Source organism: Staurois parvus, unplaced genomic scaffold, assembly GCF_062004578.1.
Source record: "Staurois parvus isolate SC_StPar_1 unplaced genomic scaffold, SC_StPar_1.0 ptg000224l, whole genome shotgun sequence".
NCBI classification, from domain to species: domain Eukaryota; kingdom Metazoa; phylum Chordata; class Amphibia; order Anura; family Ranidae; genus Staurois; species Staurois parvus.
The window spans coordinates 1533409-1545815 of NW_028318020.1; the positions used below are offsets into that span (position 1 = coordinate 1533409).

Here is a 12407-nt window from a genome sequence, read left to right on the forward strand (position 1 = left end):
GGAGTATGTAATGTACAACACAGAGTAAAAAGTGCAGGGGTCAGGAGTATGTAATGTACAACACAGAGTAAAAAGTGCAGAGGTCAGGAGTATGTAATGTACAACACAGAGTAAAAAGTGCAGGGGTCAGGAGTATGTAATGTACAACACAGAGTAAAAAGTGCAGAGGTCAGGAGTATGTAATGTACAACACAGAGTAAAAAGTGCAGGGGTCAGGAGTATGTAATGTACAACACAGAGTAAAAAGTGCAGGGGTCATGTACAACATAGAGTATATAGTGCAGGGGTCAGGAGTATGTAATGTACAAAATAGAGTGTATACAGAGCTTGGGTCAGAATTATGTAATGTGCAAAAGAGTATATAGTGCAGGGGTCAGGAGTATGTAATATACAACATAGAGTATATAGTGCAGGGGTTAGAAGATGTAATGTTCAACAAAGTATATAGTGCAGGGGTCAGTATTATGTGATGTACAACATAGCCTAAAAAGTGCAGGGGTCTGTAGTATGTAATGTACAACATAGCCTAAAAAGTGCAGGAGTCTGTAGTATGTAATGTACAACACAGAGTAAATAGTGCAGGGATAAGGAGTATGTAATGTACAACATAGAGTATATAGTGCAGGGGTCAGGAGTATGTAATGTACAACATAGAGTATATAGTGCAGGGGTCAGAAGCATGTAATGCACAACTGAGTATATAGTGCAGAGGTCAGGAGTATGTAATGTACAACATAGAGTATATAGTGCAGGGGTCAGGAGTATGTAATGTACAACATAGAGTATATAGTGCAGGGGTCAGGAGTATGTAATGGACAACACAGAGTATATAGTGCAGGGGTCAGGAGTATGTAATGTACAATATAGAGTAAATAGTGAAGGGTTCAGGAGTATGTAATGTACAACAGAGTATATAGTGCAGGGGTCAGGAGAATGTAATGCACAACATAACATATATATTGCAGGGGTCAGGAGGCTGTAATATACAATACAGAGTAAATAGTGCAGAGGTCAGGAGTATGTAATGTACAACATAGAGTATATAGTGCAGGGGTCAGGAGTATGTAATGTACAACAAAGACCATATAATGCAGGGGTCAGGAGTATGTAATGTACAACATAGCGTAAAAAGTGCAGGGGCCAGGAGTATGTAATGTACAACATAGAGTATATAGTGCAGGGGTCAGGAGTATGTAATGTACAACATAGAGTATATAGTGCATGGGTCAGGAGTATGTAATGTACAATATATAGTATAGAATGCAGGGGTCAGGGGTATGTAATGCACAATAGATTATATAATGCAGAGGTCAGGAGTATGTAATGTACAACAGAGTATATAGTGCAGGGGTCAGGAGTATGTAACGTACAACACAGAGTAAATAGTGCAGGGGTCAGGAGTATGTAATGTACAACATAGAGTATATATTGCAGGTATCAGGAGTATGTAATGTACAACATAGAGTATATAGTGCAGGGGTCAGGAGTATGTAATGTACAACACAGAGTAAAAAGTGCAGGGGTCAGGAGTATGTAATGTACAACACAGAGTAAAAAGTGCAGGGGTCATGTACAACATAGAGTATATAGTGCAGGGGTCAGGAGTATGTAATGTACAAAATAGAGTGTATACAGAGCTTGGGTCAGAATTATGTAATGTGCAAAAGAGTATATAGTGCAGGGGTCAGGAGTATGTAATATACAACATAGAGTATATAGTGCAGGGGTTAGAAGATGTAATGTTCAACAAAGTATATAGTGCAGGGGTCAGTATTATGTGATGTACAACATAGCCTAAAAAGTGCAGGGGTCTGTAGTATGTAATGTACAACATAGCCTAAAAAGTGCAGGAGTCTGTAGTATGTAATGTACAACACAGAGTAAATAGTGCAGGGATAAGGAGTATGTAATGTACAACATAGAGTATATAGTGCAGGGGTCAGGAGTATGTAATGTACAACATAGAGTATATAGTGCAGGGGTCAGAAGCATGTAATGCACAACTGAGTATATAGTGCAGAGGTCAGGAGTATGTAATGTACAACATAGAGTATATAGTGCAGGGGTCAGGAGTATGTAATGTACAACATAGAGTATATAGTGCAGGGGTCAGGAGTATGTAATGGACAACACAGAGTATATAGTGCAGGGGTCAGGAGTATGTAATGTACAATATAGAGTAAATAGTGAAGGGTTCAGGAGTATGTAATGTACAACAGAGTATATAGTGCAGGGGTCAGGAGAATGTAATGCACAACATAACATATATATTGCAGGGGTCAGGAGGCTGTAATATACAATACAGAGTAAATAGTGCAGAGGTCAGGAGTATGTAATGTACAACATAGAGTATATAGTGCAGGGGTCAGGAGTATGTAATGTACAACAAAGACCATATAATGCAGGGGTCAGGAGTATGTAATGTACAACATAGCGTAAAAAGTGCAGGGGCCAGGAGTATGTAATGTACAACATAGAGTATATAGTGCAGGGGTCAGGAGTATGTAATGTACAACATAGAGTATATAGTGCATGGGTCAGGAGTATGTAATGTACAATATATAGTATAGAATGCAGGGGTCAGGGGTATGTAATGCACAATAGATTATATAATGCAGAGGTCAGGAGTATGTAATGTACAACAGAGTATATAGTGCAGGGGTCAGGAGTATGTAACGTACAACACAGAGTAAATAGTGCAGGGGTCAGGAGTATGTAATGTACAACATAGAGTATATATTGCAGGTATCAGGAGTATGTAATGTACAACATAGAGTATATAGTGCAGGGGTCAGGAGTATGTAATGTACAACATAGAGTATATAGTGCAGGGGTCAGGAGTATGTAACGTACAACACAGAGTAAATAGTGCATGGGTCAGGAGTATGTAATGTACAATATAGAGTATATAGTGCAGGTATCAGGAGTATGTAATGTACAATATAGAGTATATAGTGCAAGGGTCAGGAGTAAGTAATGTACAACATAGATTATATAGTGCAGGGGTCAGGAGTATGTAATGTACAACATAGAGTATATACTGCAGGGGTCAAGAGTATGTAATGTACAACATAAATTATAAAGTGCAGGGGTCAGGAGAATTTAATGTACAAAATAGAGTGTATATAGTGCAGGGGTCAGGGGTATGTAATGTACAACATAGAGTATATAGTGCAGGGGTCAGGAGTATGTAATGTACAAAAGAGTATAAAGTGCAGGAATCAGGAATATGTAATGTACAATATCTAGTATAGAATGCAGGGGTCAGGAGTTTGTAATGTTCAACATAGAGTATATAATGCAGGGATCATTAGTATGTAATGTACAACATAGAGTATAAAGTTCAGAGGTCAGGTGTATGTAATGTACAACAGAGTATATAGTGCAGGGGTCAGGAGTATGTAATGTACAGCACAGATTATATAGTGCAGGGGTCAGGAGTATGGAATGTACAAAACATAGTATATTGTGAAGGGGTCAGGAGTATGTAATGCACAACATAGAGAGTATAAAGTGCAGGGGTTAGGAGTATGTAATGTACAACACAGACTAAAAAGTGCAGGTGTCCGGAGTATGTAATGTACTTCATAGAGTAGTGCAGGGGTCAGGAGAATGTAATGCACAACATAGATTATATAGTGCAGGAGTCAGGAGAATGTAATGTACAACATAGAGTATATAGTTCAGGGGTCAGGAGAATGTAATGCACAACATAGAGTATATAGTGCAGGGGTCAGGAGGATGTAATGTACAACATAGAGTATATAGTGCAGGGGTCAGGAGTATATAATGTACAACACAGAGTATATAGTGCAGGGTCAGGAGGATGTAATGTACAACAGAGTAATAGTGCAGGGGTCAGGAGTATATAATGTACAACATAGAGTATATAGTGCAGGGGTCAGGAGTATGTAATGTACAACACAGAGTATATAGTTCAGGGGTCAGGAGAATGTAATGCACAGCATAGATTATATAGTGCAGGAATACAGGATGGGGAACACAGCTCAGGAAAGTGACCAGGGGATTACAGGCTGATATCACCCAGTCCCCGCCCTACTCTGGACCAATCAGTGAGCAGTATGGGTGGAGGAATGGATTTAGTGTTCATGACCCACCTGTGCTGATCTCTGTAGGAGTGTCCTCCTCTATAAATGTCCCCGTTATTCCATCCTCCTCCATAGACTGCTGATCATCCCTCACATACGCCTCTTCTTCTTCTGCTTTCACCTCAACTTTTATATCGATTGGATCTCCACTCTAAATCAAGGAAATGAGAGAAAATATCATCTGTAAAATGTAAGGTCACATAAAATATCCACACAGTCTCCACAAGTCCATGTTCTAGATGCTCCGTCCCACCAACCTTGCAATGGTGAGGGATGGTGTGACCTTCCTGTGTGGAATCCCGGGAATACAGAGGATGGGGACATCTCTCTGGTGGGTTCCTGTAGCTGGATGACTCCACCATGGTGTCCTGGTACAGATCTTTGTGTTCTTTTAGAAGCTCTGACTTCTCCATCACCCCATCCTCATCCTCATCCTCTTTTATCTCTTCTTTAACCTCAACTTTAGGACCTCTCAGGTTTCCACTCTGAATATATAATAAAAATGACATCAATGGTAACAATGCAGATAATGTACAGATCCTAATGATACTATCAGTGATTGTTCCTCATCTACCTGATGATGGTGAGGGATGGTGTGACCTTCCTGTGTGGAATCCCGGGAATACAGAGGACGGGGACATCTCTCTGGTGGGTTCCCATGACTGGATCCATCTGTAGGAAACACACACACTGACTGAATCCATTGTTTCTATGTGTTTATCAGATGATGGGGGATCTAGGTGGATCCTCCGTACTGCTCTCTCCTTTACAATAAAGTCTCCTCTTACCCGGTGATGTGAGGGGCGGCTGATTGTCCATCATGACGTCCTTGTAGAGATCCTTGTGTCCTTCTAAATACTCCCACTCCTCCATGGAGAAATAGACAGTGACACCCTGACACCTTATAGGAACCTGACACACACAATGATACAGTCACCATCCAGACACATCCCTTGTCTGTTACTGGAGAATGTCCCAGAATTCCCGGCACCGCTCACCTCTCCTGTCAGCAGCTCCATCATCTTCTTGGTGACTTCTAGAATCTTCTGCATGTTGTGTCTCTCAGGGTTTAGGGAGTCACATGGAGGCACTGTGATGGTCATATGATCACCTGACTTCTGAAGAGGAAATCTCTGTATTGGGGAACCAATAGGAATATCATGTTAGAATCCCAGAATCCTCCTCACCTCTCCAATCAGGTCTGTGTTATTAATAGAGATGAGAGTGATGTCATGTGACCTCCCAGAATCCTCCTCACCTCTCCGGTCAGGTCTGTTTTATTAATAGAGATGAGAGTGATGTCATGTGACCTCCCAGAATCCTCCTCACCTCTCCGGTCAGCAGGTAGATGATCTCCAGGGTGAGGTTTAGTATCTTCTCAGTCATGTGACTCCGGTCCTCCTCCATCCTCATTGGTGCCATCATGTGATCTATACAGGTCTCCTTGTAGACGGATAACTTTGGGAAATGAAAGTAAGAATGATTTGGATGGTATTGGTCACACAATAATAGGATGTGGATGTGAGGGGGGAATAGGAGGGTTGCTGGACATTTAGGAACTACTACAATCATGGGAAGATATTTAGTTGGGACTGTTTAATATTTTTTACATTTAGGAGGTCCAGAGAACTCTTGACCTGCAGGATCAGAAATCCCCTTTTCTCTGTTGGGTTTGTTTGGTCTCTGAACTGGTTTTGAATAGTTTTAGATCTGCAGACAAGGAATGATAAATCTGATCCTTCCTATGACTTGTTTGCTCTGAGGCAGTGCTGTGAGGTCAATGTCGGCTCATCATGATGTCCAGGACGGGGAACGTGATGACTTTTCCTGGCTAATCAGGATAATTCTGTCTCTTCCCTCCAATGACAGCCTAGTGCAGGTAGAAGGAGGACAAAAGGAGGGGTTTGGTTACCAAGTATACTGTAATATCCAGGACATTGTACAGAGTGGTGGTGGGTTCCTGGGGCTCTGAATTCCAGCACCGGGCACTGCCAGAGCCTGTGTCATGGGTGGTATTGGAGTGTCTCCTGAAGATGTTCAGCACTGACCACTGACTACCTTTTAGTCGATAATGTACCAACAGACCTCCTCTAAGAATAACTGCCCACCAAGGGGTGAAGGATTGTCCTCCTTCATTCCACTTGGTATACTGGAAAATAATATTTGACCAGTGAGATGGTAAGTGTTAAATCTAAATTATGATTCGGCATTTATATTGATGGCAAGCTTGCAAAATATTTGGTTTTTATGATTAGTCATAATTAATATTAATATATGTAAGTGGTCTGTGACAAATGGTAGTATTTACTATTCTTCAATTATAGCTGAGACCAAAAGATATACAAGTTAAGCTGAAATAGGATATACCAGTTGAAAGTTGAGTAGACTATATTTAGAGATAGTTGGTTAAAAGTATTTGGTAGTTATGTCAAGGTTATTAGAAGTGACTTACTATTACATTACGTATTTTCTGTGTATATTTAGTATACATCTCTAACACTGATACATATATAGTTTAGTGATTATACATTGATATGTTCTTAAGCTATACTATCTTTTAAATATATAGCTAAGGGTTACATCATTGGTACATCAGCATACATATGTTCCTGTCCATCAAAGACATTATGTGAGTGTCGTCCCCTCCCTTCTATGCCATACAAGGTATTAAGATGACACACTCATGCTGCATAAAGGGGGCCTTGAGGGACAGAGAGACACACTTACACGCTACATAACTCTTACATACACACGTCTGAGATGCTGGAACAGGTGCTGCAAGACAAGAGATCATCATTAACGTCACTTCCGTCTTCTCTCTCGGACTTTGAGTTGGACAAGGACATGAGAATCGCACATGGCAAGGACAGCCATGACAGATAATGGTGACTTTTTCTTTGAACTTTCGTTTGTCATTTTTACAGTAGTTGTATCTACATGGAACTGTTCATAATACGCTTTACATTGTTTATTTGACACCATTGTGTGATAGAATAAAATCACACTTCATTTTTTATTACATTGGCTCTTTCATTCATAATCGCCTCAAGACACTAGAAGCAGTATTATATGTGTCTAAAAATCCAACATTTTGGTGAGCCAGCCACCGCCGAACGTTTTTTCTACGGTTTTTCCCATACCTTGTTAAGGGGGAAAAACGCACGATTCTGTGATTGTCAAGTTTTGGGAAAAACACGGTGAAAAGTACCTAGCAGAACAGGCGATTAAAACAGACTTGGACGAGAATTCCAGTGATTGAGCCGGGTCAAACGAGAAAATCTTCTGATTACGGTGAGTAACAATTATGGAATTTATTGATGACTTAGTAAATGAAAGCAAGTTAGAATTTAAGGATGTTTCTTTATATCCTGAAGACAGTCAGCTATGGCACTATATGTATAACGAATGTTTACAGGCCAATATTCAGATAGATAAATCTAGATTTACTGTGCACAGACAGCGTAAAAAGATATCTAACATCTTAAATTTAGTAAGAATATTCAACAAAATGATTTTGAATGTTGATTTACCTGTTAAAAAAGCTTGTACCTTAAAACAGACAGAATGTAGCACTGTACAGCACGAAAATTTGTCTCAAGATGCTCCTAGTTGTCCAAATTGTGACATTTTCTGTAATTACGTAGAGAATCTTGAGGAACAAATTGACTTAAAGACAAATCTTTTGTTAAGACTGCAGAATGACAGTAAACAGGTTGCCATGATAAACACAGATGACAAACAGAGTGATTCAAAATCAGAGCCACGTCTGTCTGATTTCTCTGAAAGTTCGGATATTGACTCTGATGACGAAACACAAATTAAACATAAAGAATTGTTATGTAAAACTGCAAAACTTAAGTTGCAAATACATAATCAATTAATGAAAGTTTTAAAAGACATCCTTGCTTATGATCCAGATAAAGATATTTATAGCAACATGGAAATATATGAAATGCATGTCAAATGCCATCAGATTTCAGATCATGACATAAATTATTTATTTCCGATGTGGCTACCAATTAAATTTATGTCTCGAATTAAAAATTCTGTTGTTAACGATAAAGATCAGAAAAAACATAATGACGCGACAGACAGACTGCGACAATTGCTGTTATGTTCAACAGGTGAAGACGTACCTTCTGTAGAAATGCTCGACTTACTGCAGACTACTGCTGACGAAGACCCTTTTGAATTTAAAAGCAAGTTTTCCAAAGCATATAAAATTATATTTGGAGTAGAAAATGAGGAAGACTCAGCTATGATCAAAGCTTTTGTAAAGAAATTCACGTATTTAGACCCAGTAACCATTGTCATAGCCGAGGAAAAACAAAATTTGAATGATATAGTAAGTTTCATTGACAAAATTCGAAGAAAATTGAAAAATAGCAATATCAATTATGAGGTAGCTGCGCTTCAAAGTGACAAAAATAGTCAGATTACAGTTATGCCAGGAACTACAGGTCCCAGTAAGAATGACAACGACAGATGCAAGCAAGCGAGTCATAATGAGGATACCACATGTTTTCACTGTCATAAACAAGGTCATATCAGGCGCCATTGTTGGAAGTTTAAATTTGAAGCACAAATAAAGAATATGGAAATAAAAAGTGAAAAAGCAGCTTTTGTACAACCTGCTGTGTTGTGTAATGATGAAAGTTTAACTGAATTGCCTTATGCCTCATCAGTTAAACAAATCCACACTTTGACTAGAAACAACTGTTCTGACAATAGGGTGAGAAGGGCTGTCACTGACAGAAATGGTTTATTACCAGTTCCAAAAATAGAATCACGTCCACACTCATCCCCGATATCGTTAGAATTTGTCGCTCCAATTGTATTGGATGACAATGGAAGGCCTTTTATAGACGGATTACTAAATGGTAAAAAGATCAGATTCCTAATTGACAGCGGATCTGAGATTAATCTGACCAGAGAAAACGTACCTGTGAAACCAAATTCACCCATGTGTAAAATAAAAGGTTTTAATAATACAGGTCATTCCACTGCTAGACAGGTGCCTAATGTAACATTTGAAGTACCTGGGCTAGTGAAAACTAACATTGATATTTGGTATAGTAATGCCACCGAGAATATTCTTGGCATTGATTTTATCAATAAGCAAAAGTGGATTATTGATATTCCGACTAAAGTTATTTGGAAGAATCCATCTAGGCCCAAATCAATGTTAATGGATCCTTCTATATACAGTGATGTTGGTTTCAACTCTAAAATGTCTACAGCACAAAAATGGCCTGATATTGATGGTAATTATGCTTTACAAGAATTGGTACAACGTTTTCCAAGATTGTGGTCAAAATTTAAAAATGACATAGGAACTTTGAAAGATACAGAAATGAATATTGAGGGTAAAGATCCCATACCATTTACTCAATATGAATTACCACGAGAATCAATAGGACCACTTTCTGCCATTGTTCAAGAGTTTGTACAACTTGGCATTGTAAAGAAAACACAATCAGTGGTAAATAACTGTATTTGGCCTATCAAAAATGCTGACAATTCATATTCCTTGTCAGTTGATTTCAGGACACTGAATAAACATATCACAAATAACAAAGCAGTTGTTCCTGATCATTCTAATATCAAGTTACATTTAAAGGCCGAATCCAAAGTGTTTTCTGTTTTGGAAATCGATAACAGTCATTTTTCGATCCCCTTAGCTAAAAGTTGTCAATACAAGCTAGCTTTTAAGTTTCAGAAAGAGACCTATGCATTCACTCGATTAGTAGCTGGTTTAGACATCAGTGATGGTATAGTCCATGAGTCCATAGAAAAAATTCTATCACAATTTTCAAGGCCAGAATGCATTTTTCAGCATGTAAATACAATTATGCTAAGTACGCAGAATGTTAACGAACATATTACTCTTTTGTCTGAGCTATTTATGTTGTTACAGGATGCAGGTCTTAAATTAAACCCGGAAAGAGTTCAGCTGATGAAAAGTCAGGTGAAATGCTTTCACATGCAGATCAGTCAAGGAAAGAGACAATTATTACATGAAACAGTCAGAGCTATCACTGCCATTCCAGTTCCTACAACACATAAAGCATTGCAACAATTTTTGAAAAACATAAATCATTGCAAAGAGTTTATACATGGTTTCGCAGAGAAAGTTAAGCCATTATATCATCTTTTGAAGAGTAAAAATAACTTAGTTGACCAATGGGGTCCAAATGAGAATAATGCTTTAAAAGTGTTGAAAAAGGATTTGCAGAATGCGCCAGCATTAAGTACTATTGAGGTTTGTTCCAATGCTCCTTTTGTTGTGAAAACTCATGTATCTGATAATGCAATTTCAGTAACTTTGTCTCAATTAAAAGAAGGTAATGAGAGACTAATTAGTTACTTCTCCAGAAATTTATCACTATTGGAAAGAACTTTTACATCAGAGGCACAACAACTGTTGAGTTTCTTTTATGCAATCAAAGCTTCACAAAGCACAGTAAAGTCACATAGTATCATATTACAGTCTCCTGACAGTTCACTAAGAAGAATTCTTGAGGAAGATACATTCAGAGAATGCCGTGAAAAGTATCCTCAGTGGATAAGAGCACTGTTAGCCAAACACATTGTGATAGGTACAGCTGTATCAGACAAGTCTCTACCTCACATTCACAGCAACACATGCAGTAATGAAGAACACTCTAACACTAGAGTAATGACATCAGCACAGAAAACAGCTACGCATATTTCTAAAGTTATAGGGATGAGAACAAAGGCATAAACCTTTGTCATCTCTGGGGTGATACAAAACCTTTCTTTGTTTAATAAAACAGGGTTTTGCGGTCATGACCTATGATGAAATATTGCGTCCTGTCATACCTAAATAACACACTACTTTTGTATTCTAGTTTAGGTAATCTTAGACAGGATTAGGACAGTATTTTGATTGATATATAGAAGTTTTCTGTAAAAGGAAATAGGAAGTAATGATACTTCACAATATGTGTTTCAAACTCATACACTGATTGTTCCATAATCTTTCATATTTGTTGAAATAGGTGCAAGAATAATGCAATGTTTGTGCCAAAGTAATGATACTGCATTTCTTTACAGAAATGACATCTAAAATCAAATATGAAGCGTAACAATCTCCTACAAGCCAACTTTAAAGAATTCGGACGTTAAAGAAGATTGAACAAGAGCTCAATACTTCACACTTGTGACTGATTTATCACGTTCAACAAAGATGTTTCTACTTTACAGAACTTAACGAAGATATTTTATAGACATTGCATGAAGAAAAGATTCATCAAGAGGAAATCTATTTATTAGTGATAAAACAATTTATTATTGAAAATATTGTTATAGGTCACATATACATTGTAATGATCCTTTTATTCCGATACTTACATCCATATTGGGATATTATTATTATTATTATTTTTTATTTTTTACATATTCATATACGGAATATTTTTTGGTTAAAACTTCATAGAGTTATTCCAGTTATTAGAATATCTTTTGTTAAAAGATACAAGAAACATATTACTCTTATAGGAGCAATATAAACGTATGACACATTTTAGAATGGAAAGTATATTTCCGGAACCTTAAAATATTATACAAATATGGAAATATAATACATTAATTATTATTTTTATTTTTATTATTATTATTATTACTATATTATCATATATCAATTAACATTATGATTAAGAATTTTTAGGAAGAGAAACTAAAGATAAGGTATAGAGTTCTGAAGGAAAGTTATTTTTTGATTGGTCCAGTTATGAAGAATATATACGATCATTTGGTATAAGACGGTGTGTATGGGACATGAATGAAGTGTGCATTGATTTGGCATTAATTTTAGACTAATCATAATAAGGGGGAAATGTTAAATCTAAATTATGATTCGGCACTTATATTGATAGCAAGCTTGCTATCAATATAAGTGCCGAATCATAATTTAGATTTAACACCCACCTACACAAATCTTATATTAAAACGTTCAGCTAACCCTGCTGTCACCAACAATGTCCACGGCTAAGCCATAGTCCTGATAGTTTTCACAATATGACCATTTGTTTGCAACTCACGCCGCCCATTGACATTCATTGAAACTCCACTGTAGCCACCTGAAATTTGAAGGGCAATTTCTAAACTGCGACTGTGCCTTCATTTTTAATATTTCAGAGACATACTATGCATCAACATGTAGGTCTGGGTCTTGTGATTCTCACAATATAAAGCTCTTTGGTGCAGAATTTAAACTTTTAAAACTACAACCGTTTGAAGATGGCAAACGCCAGTGAAGTGAGCAAGTTGGAGCAG

General features: G+C 37.6%; 1 long non-coding RNA gene across 1 annotated transcript; it reads left to right on the forward strand.

The window, feature by feature from the left end:
- The first annotated feature begins 6865 nt into the window (after window positions 1–6865).
- LOC149460623 (uncharacterized) lies at window positions 6866–11733 on the forward strand. The gene is made up of 2 exons (XR_016313035.1): window positions 6866–7400; window positions 11187–11733. It is a non-coding gene; the product is annotated as an uncharacterized LOC149460623 (long non-coding RNA).
- The last annotated feature ends 674 nt before the right edge of the window (window positions 11734–12407 follow it).